The sequence below is a fragment of the Pan paniscus genome, chromosome 7, assembly GCF_029289425.2.
Source record: "Pan paniscus chromosome 7, NHGRI_mPanPan1-v2.0_pri, whole genome shotgun sequence".
NCBI lineage: Eukaryota > Metazoa > Chordata > Mammalia > Primates > Hominidae > Pan > Pan paniscus.
Window position 1 is genome coordinate 64,877,466 of NC_073256.2, and position 21,347 is coordinate 64,898,812.

Genomic DNA, 21,347 nt, shown 5'->3' on the forward strand with positions numbered 1-21,347 from the left:
CCATTCTATCCCCAATGTCCTCTCCAAATTTTTCTGTGTTGAATTAAAAATGACTTTGATCCTAGGATTCATTGATCATTTCCATTATACAGAGACTGTGTGTTTATAGTAGCATTTGAACCAAATAATATTTTGGGGGGATAGATTCTTTTATATTTCCTTTTTTTTCTGCACTTGATCCTCACAGAAATTCTGTAATATAGATCAGTTATTTATTGTTATCTCTATTTTAGCAATGAAGATGATAAAGTGTATACCGATGAAACAATTTGTAGAATGTCACACAATTGAATATGAAAGAGCCAGACCATGGCCCACACCTCCTGAGTCTTGGTCTAGTACTTTCTGATATAACCATATGGCTCCCTGGGAGTCCCTGGCTTGCTAACTGTCCTGGACTCCCAAAGAGTCCAAAAGAGACTGGATGCCCAAAGAGACTGGTAGGATGTGTAGGTTTGAATCCACCATGCCACTGATCAATGCCTTTCCTGCTGGCACTGAAAGGCAATGAGCTGCTATGTGCCAGTGTGCCAAGTTCTGGGGTAGGGTGTGGGGAGAAAGAAGAAAACACAAAAGCAGAAAATAATAGAACAAATGTGGTATAACTTGAAGAGAGTCATTTTCTTCACCTAAAACTGAGCATTCTTTATGTGACAAAGAAAGATGGTTATATATACATATTTTACAAATAAATATATATTTAAATGTATATACACATATATGTACACACACATATATATGTACATTCACACACACACACACACACACATATATATATAATATATGTTATATGTTATATGATGTGTAACACCTACAAGGTTTGGGGTATTTTGGGCTAAAGACTATCTTGAAAATCATTGTGAAGTTGCTTTTTCCCCAATACCCCATATTTATTCAAAATGAAGGCACTGATAGATCAAGAATCCATCAGTTAGAGTCTTTTCTCAGCACAGCTCTAATGTAATCTGGACTTTCAAAATTCCTCCCTACCTCCTCTTTGAGTGATTTGTACCCTCAGTATTACAATATTTGGTTCAATTAATTCAGTTTAATCAATGCCTATTGAAAGTTTATCATAACTTACAAAGGGCTGATACACATTATAGACTAATTGTTTGTAATATAGATAATGAAATATACATATATAATTTCATATATCCTTCACTATATGTGTGTCTGCATATATATGAGATACATATATATATAAATGAATGTTTCTTTTTGTCATTTTATAAAATTTTTTAGTTTAAAATTTCTATAGAAAAGTTGTTTTGTTTATGTTTTACAGTGCTATTTATGTGGTCTCAATATAGGCTTTTTATTTATTTGTTTTTATTATTCATTGTCAAATTATAGTTGTATGTATTTATGGGGCACAAAGTGATGTTATGATTTTGGAATACAATGTGAATTGAAAAATCAAGCTAATTGATCTATCGATAACCTCAAATACTAGATTTTTTCATGATGAGACCATTTGAGATTTACTCAGTGATATTGCAATGTAGAGTACTAAATTGTTAGCTATATTCACCACATTGTGCAGTAGATCTCAAAAAAAATCAACTTTATTCCTTCTATCTAACTGAGGCTTTGTACCCTTTGATTATCATCTCCTCATTTCTTCCACCCCCCAGGTTTTAGATTCTACATATAAGTGAAAACACACAGTATTTTTTTCCGTGTTTGGCTTATTTCACTTAACATAAAGTCATCCAGTTTCATCCATGTTGTCACAAATGACAGACTTTTTCCCTTTCTTAAGGCTGAATGGTATTTCACATTGCGTATATGTACTACATTCTTGTCTTGTTTCAGTCATTTTCTATTTCATTCAGCAATCTCAAATCTATCACTTTCTTCATCATCATAAATGCATTCAATTTATTCAATCAAATTAATCAGATGCCTTCATATTCTTAGGTTATAACTCAGTTCCACACTAGAAGTAGAGGTATTTGGGTTGAAATATTGGTTTGGAAGAAAAGCTAATCCCTCAGGAAATAATTCAACAAACAGAACTCATATGAAGTTGTTACCCTGACCTGTGGCCCTCTCCTTAACTCTGCAGAGCCAGTAACAAATTTTGGTGAGTCATAGATTAGAGCAGACTTTGGCCAATGATTCAGGGCATAAAAGATTGCATTTTGAAAAGGAAAGATAGGAGAACCAGAAAATCCTCATGGTCAGCACTGCTTCTTCTTAGTGTAGGAAAATCTGCACAGGAAAGCACATGTGGTCATAATTAGAATGGGGTGGGCTTTGTGATAGAATAACCGGAATCACAGGATGTGTGCATGTCTCTGAGCCATAGTCCGTCGTCCCTGGGGCTGCACACATCTGCTGCTGCTGCACACACCTGCTGCTTGTCACGCACCTCCTTCAGACAGTGCCAAACACACATTGACTTGCTTGTGTACAGGTTTCTGTAAGCCTTTGCTTTCTTAGCTACAGTCATCTTTAAATCTCACCTCCCTGAGTTTAAAATCATGTTTATGAATCCTAAATTGTTAGACATAATTTAGCCTCCTAGTAAATTTATATTTGACCTATGAAATTGTTCCTCCAAATATCCCTGATTCTATACTTTTATTAATTTTGGCTAAACAGTTAATGACACAAAGACAGGTGGAGATGAAGTCCCTCTCACACAATACTGGAAGGAAGCCACAAATGTGTTTCCAATCCTCCTTTATCTCCTCAACCAGACTGCCCACTTGGTATTGACAAGCAAGTGCAGCTCTTGCATATGCACTTACAGACTATTTTTAAAAACTGGTTTTGAAAGTTCTAATGATTGTTTTCATGAGTAACTTATGCTTTATTCTATGGGTTAGGAAATTATAAATACATTTTGAAAATGCATTGCTGATTGAAAGTGCATTACTGACAGAACACTGATTAGTAGAATTGTTGTAGGATGTTTTTCTGAAGTGAGCACTTGACAACTGACTGTCTTCTTTTGTCTATCAGTACCAGCTGGGTTCTGGGAATATTGTGTAGTATATAAATATGGAGGTGCAGTTCAGGTACTGCAATGCAAGTCTACAAAAGTAGTTAGTCAGAGACTGTAATTTTGGTTATAAAACTGCTTTCCTGTGAAGCAGGTTTTAAAATATGTTGAAGCAATATGAAATAGATTTATATCAAAGATCTTCTAGTCCCACTCCTCCCCATGCACATACAGTGCAAATCAGATACTAATTGTAGAAACTTTGCCTTTTGAATACTGAAACATGGTAGCTAATTAACAAGCAAAGTATTTTTGAGGGTAGATGAGGAGACAGAAAAGGACAATCATATGCAGTATAATTTCATGTAAAGAAGAGTCGCTGAAAATAATGAATTTTATAAAAGTTTGAAGAAGTTGCCAACAGTGAGGCTGGTGGTGGCTGTATTGTAATAAAGGTCAGGGGAGGCCTCTGTGAAGAGGGATTAGGCCAGTAAAGACATGAATATGTGAGGGCACAACCCATGTGGCTATCTGGGGGTAAATATTTTATGGGAACCATAGAAGCAAAGGACTTAAGGCAGAAATGAGTTTGATGATTTGTGCAGGAAGGAGACCCACATGGCTGCAGTGAAGCTGGGCAAGAAGACGAGGGGAAGAGCTGGTTCCTGAAGGTCCCTGTTGGCCAAAACAAGATGTTTACATTTTATTAAATGTGTGAGACACTGTTAAAGAATTTTGGAAAAAGAAAATTGATTTCCTAATTTATTTTATAAGATTATTTTGACAATACACTTACTTATAGGAATAAAATTTTTCTAAATATTAAAAGGAAAACACTCTGCAAGGTGGGGAGTAGAACATGTGGAATAGGCAACGGTGGAGGTGGAGGACCATGGTGGAGGCCGTTTTAGTAACAGCCACAAATAATTAGGGCATGGACTGTGGTGGAGGGCAGAGAGGTAGTAAAATAGCCAAATTGGGGGAATATATTCTGAAGGTAGAACTGACTGATTGTAAAGTTTTTTGGTAATGATATACTAAAACAATCAAAATACCTCATACATTTTTGTCTGAGGAACTTGGTAAATAGTAATGACATTTACCAAGATAAAGAAGAGAAAGAGAAGAGTGATTTGGTAAGGGAAGAGAAACAAAAGGGAGTGACAGAGCAAGGGTGCTTGTTTAATCACATTAGGTTTGGGTTATTTATTAGGTTTCTGAGTGGGGATGGTGACTAAGTAAGTAGATACACTGTTCTGGAATCTCAGTGGGAGACTCACATCACACCTATATTGATGTACTGAAGGCCTTTGAAGCTGTAGAGCTGAATGAGTTCTTTGTAAAGAGTGAGTGTAGATTGAGAAACAGAGTTCTGAATATCCAACTGTGAAACATTGTGTATTCCAACATTTAGAGGTCAGACCAAGGGACATCCAGCAAAGACTGAGAAGAAATAGCCAATGAGGTAAGAAGGAAAGCATCAAGAAAGTAGTGTCTGTGAGGATAGTAAAAATGTATATGAAGACAAGGAGACAGTCAACTGCTCACTGTTTCTGAGAGGCCATTAATAGAACCCTTATGATTGGCCGTTGCGGGAAGTCAGGGACCCTGAACGGAGGGACAGGCTGAAGCCATGGCAGAAGAATGTGGATTGTGACGATTTCGTGGACATTTATGAGTTGCCCAAATTAATACTTTTATAATTTCTTACGCCTGTCTTTACTGCAACCTCTGAACATAAATTGTGAAGATTTCATGGACACTTATCACTTCCCCAATCAATACCCTTATGATTTCCTATGCCTGTCTTTAATCTCTTAATCCCGTCATCTTTGTAAGCTGAGGAGGATGTATGTCACCTCAGGACCCTGTGATGGTTGTGTTAACTGCACAAATTGTTTCTAGAGCATATGTGTTTGAACAATATGAATTCTGGGCACCTTCAAAAAAGAACAGGATAACAGCAATGTTCAGGGAACAAGAGAGATAACCTTAAACTCTGACCACTGGTGAGCCGGGTGGAACAGAGCCATATTTCTCTTCTTTCAAAAGCAAATGGGAGAAATATTGCTGAATTCTTTTTCTCAGCAAGGAAATCCCTGAGAAAGAGAATGCATCCCTGAGGGTAGGCCTCTAAAATGGCCGCTTCAGGGGGTGGCCATCTTTTATGGTCAAAGCTGTAGGGATGAAATAAGCCCCAGTATCCCATAGTGCTCCCAGGCTTATTAGGACAAGGAAATTCCCGCCTAATAAATTTTGGTCAGACCGGTTGTCTGCTCTCAAACTCTGTCTCCCGATAAGATGTTATCAATGACAATGCATGCCCGGAAACTTCATTAGCAATTTTAATTTCACCCCGGTCCTGTGGTCCTGTGATCTCGCCCTGCCTCCATTTGCCTTGTGATATTCTATTACTTTGTGAAGCACGTGATCTCTGTGACCCAAACCCTATTCTTACACTCCCTCCCCTTTTGAAAATTGTTAATAAAAACTTGCTGGTTTTACGGCTTAGGGGGCATCAGGGAACCTGCCAACATGTGATGTCTTCCGCGGACACCCAGCTTTAAAATTTCTCTCTTTTGTACTCTGTCCCTTTATCTCTCAGACCAGCCAACACTTAGGGAAAATAGAAAAGAACCTATGTGAAATATTGGGGGTGAATTATGCCTGATAATTGGCCATTGGTTTTGACATTGTGCAGTCATTCTTAACTTGGACATGACCCCTTTCAATGGAGAAAAGGTGACAGTAGGCTGATTGAAATGGGTTCAAGAAATAATGGGCTTTAATGCAGCAGTTAGGATATAAAAAGACAGAGAAGACATCCTACCTTTTCATAAAAATAAGAAAAATCTAGATCAAATATCTGTGAGTGACACAGTGAATCATGGTTGAAATTAATTCCAGGAAATGAATCTCTTCATAGGGGAGCAGAAAACAGCACAAACTACCTGGGGGCAAACTTGGCTCTGTGTTCAGTGTTACAAATTAAAAAGAAAGGTTGGCAAAGATTAGAGACTTTACTGGATTGAGGGGAGGCCAGCCAATCTAGTGGCACTGGGAGGATTTAGCAGGGTAGGTTAGTGTCTGGGAAAGATACAAAGCATTAATAGTTAAATTAATTCATCAATTCAACACTCTTCCTCTAATTTTGCTGAGAGGCTATCAGTACAAGCATGATAAAACTTGAATAAATAATTTATGTAAGTTTGTGCATAAAGGGCTCTGCTGTAACTGAATCAAAGGTGAGTCTGAGGTTGATGCATGGACCAACTCTCTCCAGTTTAAATACTAGTGGGATCTGAGATTCAGCTACTGTAAGCCTTAAATAACCTGTTTTTCAAAGCTTATATCCTGAATGCAAGTCTCAAACTCTTGAAATATACCATTCAAAGCCATGTGTCCCAGAAGTGTGATTTTGCCAGTGTATCAGTGGTTATTATAGTTATAGTGGGCAACACATATTTCAAGTGAGTTGCTTGAAATAATTTAGAAAAAAATGGTGCTTTAAGTTAATATGAGAGGGGGAAATGGTTATTTCTCTCATCTATGCCACACTCCAGCACTAAAAATCTGTGTAGAATTGAAATTCTTATGTGATAGAGTGGATAAATTGCCTCAGAGGAGGTAGAGATATGGAAGACACTAGAAATACCTTCACATGGATGAAGTAAGTAGAGCTATTCAACTCAGTCATGGCCTGTGGATAACTCTTTAGTGAGGAAACTGCCATTGCTGATTTTTTTCTCCTCTATCCCCCACACTCACATCCATGTACCCACTTCTTCATGTTTATCTTCTTACTATTGGAACTGGATCATTGCATTATACTTACACATTCAGTAATGAGGTGCTGTATGCTGTGTGGACACAAGAGCCACCCCACTTAGCTCCAACAGTAAGGAGCAGCAAAAGCATGTTCCCCCAAGGATAGCAGCTAGGTAATGGGAAGCCGTGTACCTACACATAATTCAGTGTCAGAATTAATGGCTACTGACTTAGAAAGCTCATTTCTTTGCCTTCTAATGCTTATGGTACAAGTTTGCTACAGCCGTCATAGCAAAGAACTACCGACTGGGTGATTTAGAGAACACAAATTGTTTTCATTCAGTTTTGGGGGCTGAAGGTCTGAAATGGAGGAGTTGCCAGGGTTGGCTTCTCCCAGACTGCTCTCCTTGGCTAGCAGATGGTTTTCTGTTCCCTATGTCTTCATGGACTTCCCTTTGTCTGTATGTCATCTCATCTCCTCCTCTTGTAAGGCACCGGTCATATTGGATTAGGGCCTGTTCTAAGGACATCATTTTAACTTAATTATCTTTTTGAAGACCCTGTCTCCAAATATGCAATCAGATTCTGAGGAGCTGGGGAGTTAACACTTCAACATTTAAATTTGAGGGGCCACAATTGATTCATATGTGTATATATAGATGCAATATATATATAATTGCATAATAAATATTATTCATTGAATTATTCATAACATGATTGAAAGTGCATAATTCAATGTTATTCATTTGTTATGTGATTATATATATTTTGCATCTATATATAAATATATGAACTGTAAGCATGTAGATATTTTGTTTACAGGTTCATTGCTTGCATCTGGAAATTGAGAAACAATGTAATGGAAAAAATAAAAGTACTCATATGAACACTAATTCTTAAAGTAGAGGATGTGTTAAATTAGTGGTTGAGATAATTCATTCAAATTCAGAAATTTATTCTACCCATCCATTAATAAGTGATTACATGCCAGGCACTGTGCATTCACAATTGTATTCAAAGAACTCATGGTCTAGATTGACAGAAAGATACATAAACTAAATATTTTAATATAGATTACTAATATGAGTATTAAAATAAAAGGGAAGTGCTACATTTAATCCAAACTTCTGAGTTCTAAAAAGATATTCAGGAGGATGTGAAGTTCATACCAGATCCTTAAAGATGAATAAGCTTTATCCTGGTTCAGGACATTGACAGGCATAAAAGGAGGGAGAGAGAAAGGGATTCCAGTTGGAGTCACAGCATGAAAAAGGCATGGAGTCCTGAATCAGCTTTGATTATTAATCAATATTTCCTGATTGATTCTTTAAAGGGCTCACCTTTGACATAATGAAGTTAAGTCTGATTCCTTAGCTCAGCGTCTGAAGCCTTCCAGCTTTGGGCTGCAGCTCAGTTTTCTAAGTTTATCTCACTATTCTCCAGAAATATATGGTGTGTATAATTAAGATGACTTCCATGTAAAAGCCTTGTTTTTTCCTGGCCTTTGTGAGTTTTTTTAGAATTATTTATCTATTTATTTTTTACTAATAAGTGAATGAGGAAAAATTGTTCTGTCTTCTTTATAACACAGCTCATTTCTACTAATCCTTAACCTGACATATCCAATGCTTTCACCTCCATAAACTTTTGTGCACCCCAAACAGCTAGATCTCCCTATCTTGACTGTTCACATTCACTATTATTTGTGTTTCCATAAACTTTGGCCTCTGGCTGGACTCCCTGTCTCAACATCCACCTCTACCATTTCCTGGCTATGCAACCTTGGCTAGATAACTTCACTGGCCTCAGATAAGCAAGATATGTAACAGGGTTAATAAAAGTCTCTGTGTCAATGAAATTTTTGTGGTACATGTTATTTCTTTTATTTTGAAAATTGAATATGCTAACAGATAATGGGCAAATACCTAAGAAGTATGTGAAGTACTCAGGAAGTGCTATGAATTTTTGCTCTCACAGTATTTTTGTTCTGTTTTGTTTTTTCTTATAGTCCTTAGATAGTGACTTCCATGAAATGAGAAATTAAGGTTTGAGAGTTTGTGTGTACTGACTCAGGCTAGCTGGTTTAGGAAGCCTGGTCTGTGCATGGAGTCAAGGAAATCCAGGTTTATATCCAAGCTCCGCTAATAGCTGGCTGTGTGACCTTGAGGGTTGCAGTAAACCTCACTGATTCACAGCATCCTTACCTATAAAATAGGAGCAATACAACTTTCCTTTCAGGAAATTAAGTTAATTTTATAGTACATGTAACATTATGACTCAGAAACAATGGATGGGTAATAAATAACCTTATCATTATCAGTTCCCTTTTGTTTTAGTTGCATTACTAGTATTGGTAGTAATCATTGCTGTTCAATAGCACACACTCTAAAAGATATCATGTGGGGGGGATTATAAGACAGACACCCCCACGGTCTCACAATTTAGGGTTTGAACCCCAGGCTTAACAGTTAAGCTTTGGGGAGATTTTTTTCTTAATCTGAGTATCAATTTTCTCTTCTTTGACAGGTAAATAATAATACTTATGTCTCAGAGTTTTCTGAGGGTGAAACAGGATAGTGTTTGTAAATCCATCAGTGTGTGATAGGAACTCAATAAGCTTCTGTAGAATGAATGTCAGGTCTCTAGAATGAAATGCCAAATGATCTAATTTCTGTTTTCAAATTTGCTACTATTAAAGTGATTGTGTGATTTTAGAAACATTATTTCATTTCCTTGTCTAAAATATGAATGAATTCAACTAAATTATTTTTTTAATATTTTTAAGTTTTTTTTGTTTTTATAAATGTATGTGGTACAAGTGTCATTTTGTTACATGAATATATTGCATCGTGGTGAAGCCTAGGCTGTCTATGTAGCCATCACAGAGTAAGGTACATTGTACCCATTAAGTAATTTCTCACCATCCACTCACCTCCAACCTCCTCATTTTCCACGTCTTCCATGTCTATCACTCCACACTTGATGTCCACGTGCACATGTTATTTGGACTGCACTTATAAGTGAGAACGTGCGATGTTTGTCTGTGTCTGAGTTGTTTCACTTAAGATAATGGCCTCCAGTTCAATCCATTTTCCTGGACAAGACATGATTTCATTTTTTTTATGACTGAGTAGTATTCCATTACATACTTTTTAAAAAATCCAGTCATCCATCGAGGCACACTTAGGTTGATTCCATAACTTTGTGATTACGAATACTGCTGCAATAAGAATACAAGTCTTTTTGATATAATGATTTATTTTCCTTTGGGTAGATGCACAGCAGTGAGATTGCCAGATCAAAAGGGAGTTCTATTTTTAGTTCTTTGAGGAATGTCTACACTGTTTTCCATAGAGATTGTACTAATTTACATTCCCACCAATAGTACATTACATTCCCTTTTCTATGCATCCCTGCTAACATCTGTTATTTTCTGTCTGATTGGTGAAAATTTAAAAAAAAGAAGGAGGAAAGGAAAAAAAAAAAAGAAAAAAAAGAAAAGAAATTATCCCTAACATTCTGTGGTAGATATGGTAGGTTGATAGTTAATATTTATTTCACCATCCTTATAATACAGGCTTATCTCTTTCCAGAGCAAAAGAAATGTTACCCAACAAAATCCCCTTTGCTACTACACTCAGTTAGCACTCCTTCAAATAAAATGCCTGTAACAAATGTGAAAATATAAATTAGAATTGAACAGAATAGTAGATAGAATAGAAAATATCTGGGTGCTTCACACCTAGGGAGAGTTAGTGTTATTTTAGAACACATGTATGTAAATATACTTGTATGGTGATAATAATGACTAGGTTTCTAAGCTACACTTTCTTTTACTGAAAATAAATGGAGGTGTCCAGGGTTGAAAAGGAAAAGCAAGGCTGCTGCTTATTTCACGGACATAAAACACTTAAATTCATCAGAGAATGCTCAGGGCATAGGGATTAGCCTCCTTTGTTGAAAGGGCAATTTTAGTTGAATGAGTGGTAAGTACAACAGCAAAAAGGATTTTGTCTATCTGCGTACGTGGATTTCTGTGTACTGCATTGTCATGTAAAGTATGTTCTCTCTCTCTCTCTTTTTTTTTTTACAACCAAATATGTTTTAAAAACAGTCTTCCAATATGCTTTCCTTTACTGTAGAAACTGGATAGTTAAACATTAAGATTTACCAGATTACCTGGTAGTTAGGATTCCATATGGGATTTGGATTCAAGGAATCAGACACTGATGTGAGATACAGATGAAGGAATGAAGTAAAGGCTTTGATGCTGTTGGAGATCACATGCTTTTGTTCTGGTAGGTGTGAGAGAACAGGCATTGGGTTTTCCTATGGAAATGTTGGGTCCTAACTATCTTGAGCGTTGAAAAGACTTGTGCTGTTCATTTCACGATGGAATTTCAACACAGGCAGGGTGCAGGTCTTGATCCTGGCTGGCAGTTCACAGTGAGCTTCATTCCAGAGGCATATATTCCTGGTTCCTCAGTTCATGAGTGTCACAGATTTCACGTCTCCTCTGGCAGGCAGCATCATTCTAGTATAATTTCCGGAAGTAAAGCATAGAGTAACTTCTTCAGCCCTTCCAAAATGTTGTGGGCAACCTCATTCTCTTTTTAATTCCTTTAAGCTTCAAATAGGTCAAATGTTCTAGGTTATTTGCAGCAGAATCCTTGCTAATGTAGTTTGTTTCATTTTTAATACCCTGAGATGATAATGATGGTGCTCATAGCAGTGATAATAATGACTGGATTCCTAAGCTCAATTTTCTTTCATCCAAAATAAATGGAAGTATCTAGGGTTGAAAAGGAAGACCAAGGCTGCTCCTTACTTCATGGAAAAAACATACTTAGTTATTTGTATCAGAGAATGCTCAGAGCATAGGTATTACCCTGCTTTGCCGAATAGGCGTTTTATTTGAAGGAGTGCTAACTGAATGCAGTAGCAAAGGAGATTTTGTTGGGTAATGTTTGTTTTGCATAAACACAGGAGAGAGAGGCATCATGTGGGTCTGAGGAAGGATATTAGTGCTCCCGCTCAATGCTTCCCTGGAGTTTTGATGGTGTACAAACTGCTGCAGCGTAACAGACAGCATTTTGGAATAAACTCAGGGTCTAGCACATTTTTTATTACATCTTTGCAGTTGTGTAAATTAAAGCTGCTAAAATGGCCTTCATTTCTGTTTTAATTTAAATCCAGTCAAAATATGTACTGCTCTAGCTGCCATTCAGTATAATTCTGTATCAAATTATATTTCTCAGCAAAATTATTATAAAATCCTAAAAACAGAGGTTTATAATAGCAAATGCCAGTTTAATTCATGGAAGCTCAGAGAATCACAATGATGTGAATTTCTTCAGTGAATTGGACTCCGTCTGTGGCAGCTAAAAGTATGCGTGAATGGAAGGAGCGCCAAGGAAACGCGTTTATGCTGGAAGAGCCAGCACACTCTGCTCCTGTGCCTCTCTAGCCACAAAGAAATCACTTCTAGGCTTTTTGCTAAACCACACATAATGTTCCTAATTGTTGTGGCGGGAAAATTAAAGACAGGCATATGTTGAAAAATAAGGCAACCCGGACAGCGGGGAAGTGATTAACACGATAGCGTGATTTCCGCTGGTTAGAGGCCAGGACCTACTTGAAGGTGAAGTCTTCTAGTTTGAATTAAAAATTTTCTTTCTGAATAAGCATTTTTACTTGTTTAAATATTTAAAATATCAGTGTCTGTGAGTTCTCAGCAATAAGTAAATGGCCAGTAGTTACACTTTTAATGTGAAATGTAAAAACACATAATCTAAACATAGAAACATATGGGCACAGAGATTCAAATGGTGGATAATGTCTTTTTTGCACAAGATTAAAGTATATTTCTTATGATCTTGAAAAGCCATGTTTAAAACAAAGTATTTAAATGGCAGATATTTTCTCATTTAAGTGTCAACGAAATGAGGTCCACTCAAAGAGAGGAGAAAGGTTAACATATATACATATATAGGGACAGTTTTTGAATAGTACATTAACCCTAATTATAGTGGATCAACATGCTTGTTTAAACATTAATTTCACAGGTCATGTTATCTTTTTGCATCTGTCTGACATTTATTTGACATCTATGGTTTTCCTGGATAGGGTACATTGGGTTGATGTCCTGACATGGCTTACTGAGGGCAGAATAGGGTCTGGAGAAAGGAAACCTAAGGTAGATTCATGCTGACTTCCTAGAACTCAATCAAAAGGAAAATTCCAACTTTCCACTCCTAAGTAACAAAAGGACTCTTTGCAACCTTCCCCTTTCTTTCTGCGTGGCAGTTGAAAAATTGAAAGTACTTCTTCGTATCTTCACTTCAGCCTCTGATTGGTCCCCTCCAGCAACCAATCAGACTGATCATGGGCCACTACTTCATTTACATAGGGTGTACACCAAGTAACCAATGGGGAATGTGTTGAGGATATTTAAGGCCCTGAAAAGTCTGTAACCAGGCTCTTAACCACCTTAATGGGACCCACTTCTACTGTGGAGAGTATACTTTCATTTTTCAATAAATCTCTGCTTTTGTTACTTCGTTCATTCCTTGCTTTATTCGTGTGTTTTGTCCAGTTCTTTGTTCAAGATGCCAAAAACCTGGAAACCCTTAACATAACTACATTGTTACTTAATGGGACAGACCCTTTCTCATGTCATCCCTCATGCCTGAGCATAGTAGATGATAGGTATATATTCAGCTGAGGAAATGGATTAATTCAACTTCATTACATGTTTTTCAGGTCTAATTTCTTTTAACTTCTCAATATTTTAGCAAACATACTTATTGTCTCACATATTTTTAGAACACTTCCATTCATCAGCTCTTCACTGACTTTAAATCCTTTTATTGATTCAAAGTTTATTGAGCAACTTCAATGAACTACGTTACAATATGATACCTGCATAAATAAGACAATTTTCTGCCTAAAAGTACACAATGGCATAACAAGGTTTTGGGGTTTTTAAAAATGTGGATCATATTATTATGGAAACTGAGGAGAGATATTGAACCTACCCTGGTATGACTGAGAGGTCAGGAATTCCTCCACATGGAACTGATACACAGGCCTGATTTTAAAAGATGAAGAGAAACATATCTGGCTATAAATCTCCATCTTCTGTGGCGACCTCTCATAAACACCTTCCGTGGCTTTCCTCAAATTAATGAATGAATCTTTTCAGATGATTTACAATGAGATTCCTTTATGATACTTGTCTGACTCTTTCTTGTGGCACTTGTAGTTTATTTATATTACTACAGTGTATAAAAATTTCCCTTCCAAACAGATGCCCATCTTAGTATTTTCTGCATCCTGAAGTCTTTTTCATGGTACATCCTGAGTAGTTCCATGTGTCCTTGTGTCACAGTAAAGCAGTTGGCCTATCTTGGATAGAGTGTATGATTATTGTCATATTCCATATTCTTTCTTGCATGTTGATTATATACCCCTGCGCTGTGGAATCAGACATGCCTATATGACTTGCTTTGGCCAATAAAACATAAATGGAAATGATGTTTGTCATTCCAGGAAGAAGCACTATAAGAAACCTAATGTGGTACACTATGTTGTCTTTTACTCTCTGCAAAGGGCAGAATAATGCCTCCAAAGATATCCATACCTTGATCCCAGAATTTGTGATTATGTTATTTTACATGGCAAAAGGGACTTTGCAGTGGTGACTAACATAAGGACCTTGAGATGAGGAGATTATCCCCAGGAACATAATCACATGAGTTCTTAAACACAGGGGACATTTGCTAATGATGGCCCAAGGGAACTGACTATAGAAAAATGGAAAGAGAGTTGCTTATCAGCGTAAGAAACTTTTGGCCTGAGACGATGGGGTTTTCTAAATACAGGATCATGTAATCCACAAACAGAGATAGTTTGACTTCCTCTCTTCCTATTTGAATACACTTTATTTCTTAAACACAGGGGACATTTGCTGATGATGGCCCAAGGGAACCGACTATAGAAAAAAAGGAGAGAGAGTTGCTTATCAGCCTAAGAAGCGTTTGGGCTGAGACGACAGTTTTTTAAATATAGGATCATGTAATCCAAAAACAGAGACAGTTTGACTTCCTCTTTTCCTATTTGAATGCCCTTTATTTCTTTCTCTTGCCTGGTTGCCCTGGCCAGAACTTCCAATACTATGTTGAATAAGAGTGGTGAGAGAGGGCATCCTTGTCTTGTGATGGTTTTCAAGGGGGAATGCTTGCAGCTTTTGCCCATTCAGCATGATATTGGCTGTGGGTTTGTCATACATGGCTCTTATTATTTTGAGGTATGTTCCATCGATGCCTAGTTTATTGAGAGTTTTTAACATGAAGGGATGTTGAATTTTATCAAAGGCCTTTTCTGCATGTATTGAGATAATCATGTGGTTTTGTCTTTAGTTTTGTTTATGTGATGAATTACATTTATTAATTTGCATGTGTTGAACCAGCCTTGCATCTTGGTGATGAAACCAGCTTGATTGTGGTGGATAAGTTTTTTTAATATGCTGCTGGATTTGGTTTGCCAGTATTTTATTGAAGGTTTTCAAATTTTACATTATTTTAAAATTAATTTTTCCATAAATTATTGGGGTACAGGTGGTATTTGATTACGATTAAGTTCTGTAGTGGTGATTTGTGAGATTTTGGTGCACCCATCATCCAAGCTGTATACAGTGCACCATGTTAGTAGTCTTTCAGCGCTTGCCTCCCTCCCAGTCTTCCCCCCAAGTCTCCAAAGTCAATTTTATCATTCCTATGCCTTTGCGTCCTCATAGCTTAGCTCCCACATATCAGTGAGAACATATGATGTTTGGTTTTCCATTCCTGAGTTACTTCACTTAGAATAATAGTCTACAGTCTCATCCAGGTTGCTACAAATGCTGTTAATTCATTCCTTTTCATTGTCAAATTGTATTTCATCATATATATATTAATATATAGATGTGTATATATGTGTATATACATACACACACACACACACACACACACACACACCACAGTTTCTTTATCCACTTGTTGATTGATGGGCATTTGGGTTTGTTCCATGATTTTACAGTTGTAAATTGTGCTGCTATAAACATGCATGTGCAAGTATCTTTTTTTGTATAATGACTTCTTTTCCTTTGGGTAGATACCCAGTAGTGGGATTGCTGGATCAAATGGTAGTTCTACTTTTAGTTCTTTAAGGAATCTCCACACTGTTTTCCATAGTGGCTGTACTAGTTTACACTCCCGTCAGCAGTGTAGAAGTGTTCCCTGATGACCACATCCATGCCAACATCTACTGTTTTTTGATTTTTTTATTATAGCCATTCTTGCAGGAGTAAGATGGTATCACATTATTGTTTTGATTTGCATTTCCCTCATAATTAGTGATGCTGAGCATTTTTTCATGTGTTTGTTGGCCATTTGTATATCTTCTTTTGAGAATTGTCTATTCATGTCCTTCGCCCACTTTTTTGATGGGATTTTTTTTTTCTTACTGATTTGTTTGAGTTCGTTTTAGATTCTGGATATTAGTACTTTGTCAGATGTATAGATTGTGAAAATTTTCTCTCACTCTACTGGTTGTCTATTTTCTCTGCTGACTGTTCCTTTTGCCTTGCAAAAGCCCTTTAGTTTAATTAAGTCCCAACTGTTTATCTTTGTTTTTATTTCATTTGCTTTCAGGTTTTGGTCATGAAATCCTTGCCTAAGCCAAAGTCTAGAAGGGTTTTTCCAATGTTATCTTCTAGAACTTTTATAGTTTCACGTCTTAGATTTAAGTTCTTAATCCATCTTGAGTTGATTTTTGTATAAGGTGAGAGATGAGGATCCAGTTTCATTCTCCTACATGTGGCTAGCCAATTATCCCAGCACCATTTGTTGAAAAGGGTTTCCTTTCCCCACTTTATGTTATTGTTTACTTTGTCAAAGATCAGTTGGCACTAAGTATTTGGGTTATTTTTGGGTTCTCTATTCTGTTCCATTGGTCTATGTGCCTATTTTTATACTAGTACCACACTGTTTTGGTGACTATGGCCTTATAGTATAGTTTGAAATCAGGTGGTGTTATGCCTCCACATTTGTTCTTTTTGCTGAGTCTTGCTTTGGCTCTGCAGGCTCTGTTTTGGTTCCATATGAATTTTAGACTTGTTTTTTACTAATTCTGTGAAGAATGATGGTGGTATTTTGATAGGGATTGCATTGAATTGGTAGATTGCTTTGGGTCATTTTCACAGTATTGATTCTACCTATTCATGAGTATGGGATGTGTTTCCATTTGTTTGTGTCATGAAAGAAATATGATTTCTTTCAGTAGTTTTTTGTAGTTTTTCTTGTAGAGGTCTTTTGACTCCTAGGTTAGGTGTATGCCTAAGTGTTTTTGTTTGTTTGTTTGTTTGCAGCTATTGTAAAAGGGTTTGAGTTCTTGATTTGAATTTCTCCTTGGTGGCTGCTAATTTGTGTACCTTAATCTTGTATCCAGAAACTGCTGAATTCTTATATCAGTTCTAGGCGCTTTCTGGAGGAGTCTTTAGGATTTTCAAGGTAAACAGTCATATCATCCTCAAACAGTGACAGTTTGACTTCCTTTTTATCGATTTGGATGCCCTTTATTTCTTTCTCTTGTTTGATTGCTCTGGCTAGGACTTACAGTACTATGTTGAAGAGGAGTGGTGAGAATGGGCATCCTTATCTTGTTGCAGTTTTCAGAGGGAATGTTTTCAACTCTTCCCCATTCAGTATTATGTTGGCCATTGGTCTGTCATAGATGGCTTTTATTACACTGGGGCATGTCCCTTTTATGCTGATTTTGCTGAGAGTTTTAACCACACAGGGATGCCAAATTTTGTCAAATACTTTCACTGCATCTATTGAGATGATCATGTGATTTTTGTTTTTAATTCTGTTTATATGGTGTATCACATTTGTTGACTTGCATATGTTAAACTGTCCCTGCATCCCTGGTATGAAACCCACTCAGTCATGGTGGATCATCTTTTTGATATGTTGTTCTATTCGGTTAGATGGTATTTTGTTAAGGATTTTAGCATCTATGTTCATCAAGGATATCAGGCTGTAGTTTTCTTTTGTGGTTATGTCCTTTCTGGTTTTGGTATTAGGGTGATGCTGGCTTCATAAAATGAATTAGGGAGGTTTCCTTCTTTCTCTATCTTGTGCAATAGCGTCAAAAAAATTGGTACCGATTCTTCTTTGAATGTCTGGTAGAATTCTGCTATGAATCCATCTGGTTATGGACTTTTTTTTAACTGGTAATTTTTAAATTAACATTTCAATCTCACTGCTTGTTATTAGTCTGTTCAGGGTATCTAATTCTTCCTGATTTGTGCTAGAAGATTGTATTTTTCCAGAAATTTATCCATTTCTTCCAGGTTTTCTAGTTTATGTGGGTAAAGGTGTTCATAGTAGCCTTGAATAATCTTTTGTATTTCAGTGGTGCCAGTTGTAATATCTCCTGTTTTGTTTCTTAATGAGGTTATTTGGAGTTTCTCTCTTCTTTTCTTGGTTAATCCTGCTAATAATCTATCAATTTTATTTATCTTTTCAAAGAACCAGCTTTTTATTTCATTTATCTTTTGTATTTTTTTTGTACAATTTCATTTATTTCTGCTCTGATCTTGGTTATTTCCTTTCTTCTGCTAGGTTTGGGTTTGGCTTGTTCTTGTTTCTCTAGTGTCTTGAGGTGTGACCTTAGCATGTCAGTTTGTGCTCTTTCAGTCTTTTTGATGTAGGTGTTTAGGGCTATGAACTTTCCTCTTTAGCACCACCAAGAGGTTTGAATAGGTTGTGTCGTTATTGTTGTTTAGTTTGAAGAATTTTTAAATTTCCATCTTGATTTCGGTTTTGACCCAATGCTCATTCACGAACAAGTTATTTATTCCATGTATTTGCATGGTTTTGAACATTCCTTTTAGAGTTGATTTCCAGTTTTCTTCTACTGTGGTCTGAGAGAGTGCTTGATATAATTTCAATTTTCTTAAATTTATTGAGGCTCATTTTGTGGTCTACCTTGGAGAAAGCTGTATGCACTGTTGAATATAATGTGTGTCCTGCATTTGTTGAATGAAATGTTCTGCATATATCTGTTAAGTCCATTTGTTTAAAGGTATAATTTAAATCCATTGTTTCCTTGTTGACTTTCTATCTTGATGACCTGTCTAGTGCTGTCAGTGGAGTATTGAAGTCCCCCACTGTTATTGTGTTGCTGTCTATCTCATTTCCTAGGTCTATTAGTAATTATATTATAAATTTGGGAGCTCCAATGTTAGGTGCATATATGTTTAGGATTGTGATTTTTTTGTTGGACAATGCCTTTTACCATTATATAATGTCCCTCTTTGTCTCTTTTAACTGCTGTTGCTTTAAAGCTTGTTTTGTCTGATATAAGAATAGCTACCCCTGCTTGCTTTTGGTGTCCATTTGCATGAAATGCCTTTTTCCACCCTTTACTTTAAGTTTATGTGAGTCCTTATGTGTTAGGTGAGTCTTTTGAAGACAGCAGATTATTGGTTGGTGAGTTTTCATCCATTCTGTGGTTCTGTATCTTTTAAGTGGAGCATTTAGGCCATTTACATTCAATGTTAGTATTGAGATGCGAGGTACTGTTGCATTCATTATGCTATTTTTTGCCTGTGTACTTTTTTTTTTTTTGCTTTTTAACTTGTATTTTTGTTTATAGGTCTTATTTGATTTACACTTTAAAGAGGTTCTGTTTTGATATGTTTCCAAGATTTGTTTCAAGATTTAGAGCTCCTTTTAGCAGTTCTGTAGTGCTGGATTGGTAGTGGCAAATTCTCTCAGCATTTGTTTGTCTGAAAAAGACTGTATCTTTCCTTCATATATGATGCTTAGCTTCAGTGGATACAACATTCTTGGCTGATAATTGTTTTGTTTGAGGAGGCTGAAGATAGGTCCCCAGTCTCTTCTAGCTTGTAGGGATTTTTGTTGAGAAATCTGCTGTTAATCTGATAGGTTTTCCTTTATAGGTTACCTGGTGCATCTGTCTCACAGCTCCTAAGATTCTTTCCTTCATCTTAACTTTGGATAACCTCATGACAATGTGCCTAGGAGATGATCTTTTTGCAATGAATTTCCTGGGTGTTCTTTGTGCTTCTTGTATTTGGATGTCTGGGTCTCTAGCAAGGCCAGGGAAGTTTTCCTCAATTACTCCCCCAATATGTTTTCCGAACTTTTAGATTTCTCTCTTCTTCAGGAACACTGATTATTCATAGGCTTGTTTGTGTAACATAATCCCAGACTTCTTGGAGGCTTTGTTCATATTTTCTTGTTCTTTTTTCTTTGTCTTTGTGGGATTGGGTTAATTCAAAGACCTTGTCTTCAAGCTCTGAATTTCTTTCTTCTAATTGTTCAATTCTATTGCTGAGACTTTCCAGAGCATTTTGCATTTCTATAAGTGTGTCCAGTGTTTCCTGAATTTTGAGTTGTTTTTTCTTTAAGCTATCTATTTCCTTGAATATTTCATTCTTCACTTCTTGTATCGTTTTTTGGATTTCTTTGCATTGGGCTTTGCTTTTCTCTGGTGCCTCCCTGATTAGCTTAATAATTAACCTCCTGAATTCTTTTTCAGGTAAACAGATATTTCTTCTTGGTTTGGATCCATTGCTGGTGAACTAGTGTGATTTGTGGGGGGGCGGGTGGTTTAAAGAGTCTTGTTTTGTGATATTACCAGAGTTGGTTTTCTGCTTCCTTTTCATTTGGGTAGGCTGTGTCAGGGGGAAGGTCTAGGGCTGAAGGCTGTTGTTCAGGTTCTTTTGTCCCACAGGGTGTTCTCTTGATGTAGTACTTTCTCTCTTTTCCTATGGATGTGACTTCCTGTGAGCCAAACTGCAGTGATTGTTGTTCCTCTTCTGGGTCTAGCCACCCAGCAAGTCTACCCAGCTCCAGGCTGGTACTGGGGGTTGTCTGCTGAGAGTCCTGTGATGTGTACCATTGATGGGTCTCTCAGCCATGGATACCATGTTCTGGTGGAGGTGGTTGTGGGGGTGCAATGGACTCATGAGGGGTCTTAGCTTTGGTGGTTTAATGCTGTATTTTTGTGCTGGTTGGCCTCCTGCCAGGAGGTGGTGCCTTTTAGAGAGCATCAGCTGTGGTAGTATGGAGAGGAACTGGTGGTGGGAAGGGCCCTAGAACTCCCAAGAGTATATGCCCTTTGTCTTCAGCTGCCAGGGTGGGTAGGGAAGGACTATCAGGTGGGGGCAGGGCTAGGCATGTCTTAGCTCAGACTCTCCTTGGGCGAGTCTTGCTGTGGCTGCTCTGGGGATGGGGGGGTGGTTCCCAGGTCAATAGAATTGTGTACCTAGGAGGATTATGGCTACCTCTGCTGAGTCATGCAGGTGGTCAGGGAAGTGGGGGAAAGCTGGCAGTCACAGGTCTCACCCAGCTCCCATGCAAACTGAAGGGCCAGTTTCACTCCTCTTGTGCTGCCCTTAACAGCCCTGAGCCTGTTTTCAGGAGGTGGGTGAGATGGGCTTGAAAACTTGCCCCAGGCTACCTGCCTCCCAGCTGCCAAAGAAAAGGGCTTGGTTTGTCCTCTGCCTGTGGAGTTTGCCCACCAGTTTCACACCCTCCCCCAACTTCTGGTC